Raw genomic sequence first — 6550 nt, forward strand, 5'->3', positions numbered from 1 at the left:
TTTCATCCCAAGGGTCATGTACAAACACCTTGGGAGGTAATTTCTAAACCTCCTCGCTACAAAGTGTAAGAGGATACTTGTGTGTTACTAAGCATGCTTGGATGATCGTGTGATTTACATTTTAGTCCTGTCTTTACATTTAACACTAAGGCTAAACCCGAGCTATAAAAGAACAAAAGGATGTTGTTTAAAATGTTTGTTACATAGACCAAATTAAAAAGAAAAAATTAATCAAGCAGAGCCAATTTAGTCACGTCCATCAGGACAAATATGTAACACAAACAAAGAGAGTAGTAAAGTACCAGATTTCAGTGGACCAACCACCTTCCTCACTCCCCTCCCTCAGAAATACCGTGGGTGAGATTCTTGGTGGCACACCATCTGGTTAAGTAGTGATCTTCTCCCTCAACGCATGTAGTTCCATAAACCCAGTTTCGCGCCCACTATTACATTCAAATAGGGCATAGTATCTAATCTATAGACATTGCATGCAAACTTTTCAAAAACTTCAAAGCTATAAACGAATTTCGCTATTTGAGCATCCAACACATTTGTGTGCGCCAGTAAGTAAATTCTAAAATAGTCTTACAATCGTGCATGAGACTACACTCAGGCTACACAAAGCTTAGCATGTTTAAAACTTACCCACGTAGGAGAGCACGTCGATCTCGACATTCTCCTATTTTTCATCTCCAAACTATTAGGATGGCGGATGAAATAGTTCAAGCTGAAGAGCCTCTCTCTAGTTTCTACACACCATTATAAGATGGACCTCCATCTTGTATACGACTCACATAGCTCAATAGCAATTTCTGTATCCCACCTAACATGTTCAATCTCTTACCCGTCTTTCACGGTCTCGAACACGAGTTACCATACGAACACCTATGCCGGATACATGAGGTCTGCAGTACGTTCAATCATCTGGGTGTTTCTGATGTTCAAGTTAAATTGAGAGTGTTTCCTTTCACTCTAGTTGGCAAGAGCCACATATGGCTTCTATCGCAAAAGCCCGATTCATGGGAAAATGTAGTGTTCTCTTTCATGAAGAAGTACTTTCCACCGAAGAAAACAGAGGAGATAGTAAGTAAGATACAGTTCTTCAGATGGAGTCTGAGTGACACATTCTCGATATTCTCCGAAGCATGGGATAGATTCTCTGACCTGATCCATTCATGTTCTCACCATAAACTCGAAAAATCCACTCTTGTCCAATGTTTCTTCAAAGGTCTTCTCCAAGAACACAAAGTCACACTAGACATCATGAGTAATGGAAACTTTTTAGATAAAGGTGTTATATAAGCTCTAACCTTTCTAGAAGACCAAGCTGAAAAGAGTACTCATTGGGGTGACACAAATGATTCTAGAACATCCCAGCCCAGTACTTCAAAAGCCAATGGTATCTTTGAGTTAAAATCCGATCTAGAGATGAAAACCCTAATCGAAACCCTCACAAGAAAGATAGATGCCCTTGCAACCAAACAAAAAGACCATACTCCTCAACCAATCATGAACTTCGATATAGCACCATGCACTTTCTGTTTCGATCTAAATCATGTATCTACCCATTGTCCCTTGTTTAACAATATTGCATCACTTCAACCAGAAGAAGTTTGTGCCTTCAATATACCAAATGCACTATGGAGGCAACACCCAAATTTTCAATGGAACACTAATCCACAAAACCAACTACCTCCAGGGTTCACAAATTATGTCAAACCACAAAATACATTCAATCAGTTTAGACAAGGACAAGGTACCTACAACAATCAATCAAAATAGTGCAATAATAGTTCCATCCAACTTTAATCAGAACTACCAAAATACACAAATCAATAACCAAAGAGACTTTGTACCAGTTGCCCAGCCTACTAATGTCCCATTAGACAAAACATCCAAGATGATGCTATCCTTGATGCACCAACAATCTTAAATCTTGGTGTCCATATAACAATCTCTAAGCCACGTAACTCAAGAAAGCCCATAAAGGTGTGTTACCAGGACAAGCAGTTCCTAATCCTAAACAAGCAAACTCAGCCTCGGTAGCTACAAGCACTTAAATTTTATATTCCGTGATGTATTCCCAATCCTTTCATTCCCTTACATCTGTTTCTTTGGAGTACATCGGAAAAGATAACCAGACCACTCCACTTAGAGTGTGTGGTTGTAAGTGCAGGAGCCTTGAGTCCACGTATATCTTGCATATTCCTTGTTAGCACTTTTAGTCATAGTTTGAGTAGTGTACCTCTATGGAGCAAGTATACAATTTTCTTTTTCTTTATTTTACACTCTTTTTGTTAGAATTAGAATTTCCTTGTTGTTTTTATAAAAGTTCATGGTTTTTCCAGTTTTTATAATAGAGGATTCTTGACACAACTCTAGTTATATGTTTTTGTTTCAAAGAGGGCAATGGATTCTATACGGACTAACCCCTAGAAAATCACAATCTAGGGGCGGTTTGAGATCAATTTTGCTTATTAAGGGTCGCCTATATCACCGCACTATTCGCACGAGTCAGGACATTCCATGTCTTGCGCTATAAAACCCCCAACTCGTATAACTAAAGCTCTGTTCGTCTGGATTGGGTTCACTCGGACCGACATGAAAGTTGCCTAAGACAATCTATTATGGTATGTTTTTATCATTGCTTTTGTAAGAATCCTTTATATATATATATCTCTACATAGTTTTAAAAAACTTGAGGATATGAAAATTAAAATCTTACGTCCCAGAGTAACCAAAATGATACTAGATTAACGTATGATTTTATCTTCTTGCAAAAACCATCTATCTTGTTAGAGATATCTTTTAAGAAAAACAAGAACCAAAAAAATTAAAAAATTAAAAAAAAAAAAACTCGACGAGGAGTCGACTTCTAGAATTAAACAAATGGTGTAACCCAAAGTGAAACCATGAATTGTTTAATTCTATCATGCACCTCTCTATTATTGTCTCGAGAATCTGACATCAAAAGACTCATTTTGAATAAAAAAAATTTCAAAAATTTCCCCTTTTTTCCTAAAACTTTGCAAAATTTTCAGTTGCTAAAAATTTCAAAAACTTCTTTTCTCCCTCCTCCGCCCCCCCCCCCCCCTTCTAAAAACCTTTGAAAATGTCTAAAGATGGTTCTTTTCAATTGAGCAACGCTCAATGGAGACGTGTACCCTCTGATTCCGAAGTTTTTGCTTCCCTTCCGATTGATATAAAACATGATATCTGGAAGAGAATTCACACCACCACACCTGGTGTAGGAAAAAGTTCCTACGCCCGCAGACGGTGTGCAATCAGGGAGAACTAGCTGGTGCTTGAGATGTCAAACACCAGACTACCTTGGGCTTCAGCCGATAAGCGAAGGTTTAGTATTTACAATCTACACGTGCCTTACACCAAAGCACAAAGCTCAGCTTCATAGAGTCATCAAACTTTCTGGTTGGGATTGACTCGAGTCTTGGGGATCTGACTTAAAACGACCAACATTTTTACAATTTTTCAAAAATATAATCCAAAAAAATTAATTAGTCTTTAATTTCAAGTTTGTATATTCTTTCCACCATCCGTTCCCTTTGCTCTCGTAACACTCTTTTTGATTCATTCCACTATTTGTGTGCTTTGTTTTCAAGTTAGCATACTCTATTCTTTTTAGAGCTCATTCGTGTCTACAACTTATGTCATCTTCACACTTCAAGGTGTTCATCTATCATCTTGTGTGTCATACAGCCTTGGATCAAAGCATGTGATATACCGTTGGATAGTATTTTTCACGCTGATCCTTTAGACAGTTCGTTTGTCCGAATCGGACTGGTAATGAAGTAGGGGTTTGCATTTTACGCGTTACGAGATGGGATGGGACCTTTTCGGTATTTCATTTGGGCTTGGGCTAAAATTTAAAAAACCTAAAAATCCAACAACCAATGGTCGTTCGCGGGTTTATAACCCAACCACGCGACTGCCCGACACTCCATCTTCTCCACTAAAAACCCTAACTCGCACACTCAAATCTAACACGTGCTAGTGCCCGCGCCTACCCTCAACCTGCAAGAAATAAAAAATAGTTTTAGCTGCAACTCACCTAGCTTCACCCACCTCATATCCACTTTCAATTTAACCGAAACACCCTCCAATGGCTGCCAATCGAAAGATTGTTCCCAAGATGGATTTTTCTAATCTCTTTGATTCGGGGATTTTTGATGTTTTCTTCAGAGCACAAATCCATAGAAGAGGTTGGAGGCCACTCTTGCTAGAACCCACTGCCCATTACTCCCCTTCTCTTATCCAAGCTTTTTATCGCGGCTTAGCTCTCGATAACGAAGGATTGGTTCCCATATCATTTTGTGGTTGCTTTCTCATGTGTTAACTAGGAAGACAATTAGAATGGTTTTGGGCATGGAAGCGCGACATGAGGTACCCAAGAGTCAGCAGTTTCATGGCACAGTGTTCAATTTGATGCACGCTACTGTGTTAGAGAGCGAGTATGTCAATGGTTCCACCTGCGCGAGGCAGACTTCTCTGAGAAAGAACCAGTTGGCAGCGGCAACGTAGATTGCATACAACCTAGTGATGAAACCTTCAGATATCAGTAAGTCGATCCTTCACATTCTTTGGATTTTACAAACCCGAAACAACGGGTTCTGTATTGGTTTTTTCCTGTGGGACTAGCTTTCTCAGTGTAGACGGAGTAATGCTCCCCTTACTACCCTTATAACTAGGCTCATGCTTAGTTGGGGAGCAGTTGTCCCAACTGACTTTGTGGCAGTCAAGTCTGCCACATTCACTCCTATCTACCTTCATTGCGTTCTGCACGACTGGTCCCCAGAGGCTATACAGGAGATCAAGCATGGTCTCGATGATGACAACGCTCTGATCAACTCCCAAATGTGCATTTTATTACCCGTATATTGATGCATTAAAGTCCCTCGTACGCTTAACGAAAAGACAACTCATAGCTTTTACTTTCTTTTTCAGGTTAAGGACTATTTCAGACCACTTATCATAAAAACTACATCTTAGCACCAAAAGGAGCATTAATCACGCTTATTATGAAGACCAGTAGCTGCTATGGAAAAGTGCTGAAAAAGTCAAGCCAACCGGTAAAAGTCAACAGTCAAATTCTTCAATTCAGAAGACCAAAGATGGAGGCCCTTATTTCAAATTATGAAGACTTATCCCTAAACCTAACTTAGTCAAGAAGGCACCAAAAAGCAAAAACAAAAGCAAAAGTGAAAGGGGTGAGGTGTCTAGTTTAGAATGGATGAGGGCAAATCTATAAATGGCAAAAGTAGGGGTATATAATCAAAAAGCATAAGAGAGAGAACTCATCTATTTTCTTAGGATCCAAACCATTTGGTTTGTTTATTTTCTTGTCTTATTTTTCAATTCATGTTTTTAATTTCTTGTTGTTTTATTTTATTTCAATCAACTTGTTACTTGTTCTTTGTTTCAATCTTCATCTTGTTTGATTGTTTTATTTCAATGTTTTAATCAATCTTCATTTCATGTTTTCAAGTCATTTTAATCAACAATCAAAGCTTTCAAGTTCATTAGCTTATAACCATTATAATATTCAAGAGTCTATCTTTCTTCTTCTATCTCCTTCACTCAAACTCTAAACAATTTAGGATGAACCTCAACTTCTAATCTAAACTCTTTTGAAGTATACTCACTAGAATATTAAAGCTGCAAATGGTGCCGCCGTCATGGATTGAAGGAGTGAGAGTGATTGGTTGAGAATCTAAGAAGATAGCATCATTCTCACCTCTCCATTTCTATTTTTTTTTTTGTCATTTCATTTTTATTGTTTCTCTGTACTGATCTACTTTCTTGCAAATCAAGCTGCGGAACAAAGAACCTGGAGAGGAGCTGAAGACACAGAAGAAAAACCAACAAAGTTTGCCGGCACTTGACAAGCGACCGCCCGACCACCTCAATAAAAGTGCGTACTATTTTTTTGTAGTCCAGTTCATTTGTGACACACAGTTGTATTCTGAGCCCAGATTTTGTAATAGAGTAAGAGAAAATAGTAGAACTTGTTTGTAATAGTTAGTGATAAAAAGAAAAAAAAACTTGGTTTTTTATTGATTTCTGCTGATGAACTTGAGTTAAACTTGGTTTAAGTTTAATACTTTCCAAGGGATTAGAGTTTTAATTGCCTTGGGAAGTTCAAGTGTGTGAGGCAAGTTGTGGATCATAGCTCACACACTTTGAATCAACTTGGTAATCAACACTCTAAGTCCAATTGACTCTAGTTAATCTAGGTGATTAATCTAAAACTAGTTAATTAGATTAGTATAATCTTAGTTTAGTTTTAAGTTTGAGCCATTGAAGGCAAAGTTGTATAAATTGTCAAAAACCCAACTTGTGGGCTTTTTAAGTGGGCCTTTATTTGTAACTTAAAATAGGGTAAAGCTTGGAAGGTTGGGCCAGATTCTCAAACCAAGCACCAACTAACGTCATCCTCTTATATCATGATACAAAATCGTGCATGGGTTTTTAGGCTAGGTTATGGACCCATAAATCAAGTCTATAACCCAATTGGTTGAGTCCAAGACTTCTA

Source organism: Coptis chinensis, chromosome 2 (genome assembly GCF_015680905.1).
Source record: "Coptis chinensis isolate HL-2020 chromosome 2, ASM1568090v1, whole genome shotgun sequence".
In the NCBI taxonomy this organism is placed as follows: Eukaryota; Viridiplantae; Streptophyta; class Magnoliopsida; order Ranunculales; family Ranunculaceae; genus Coptis; species Coptis chinensis.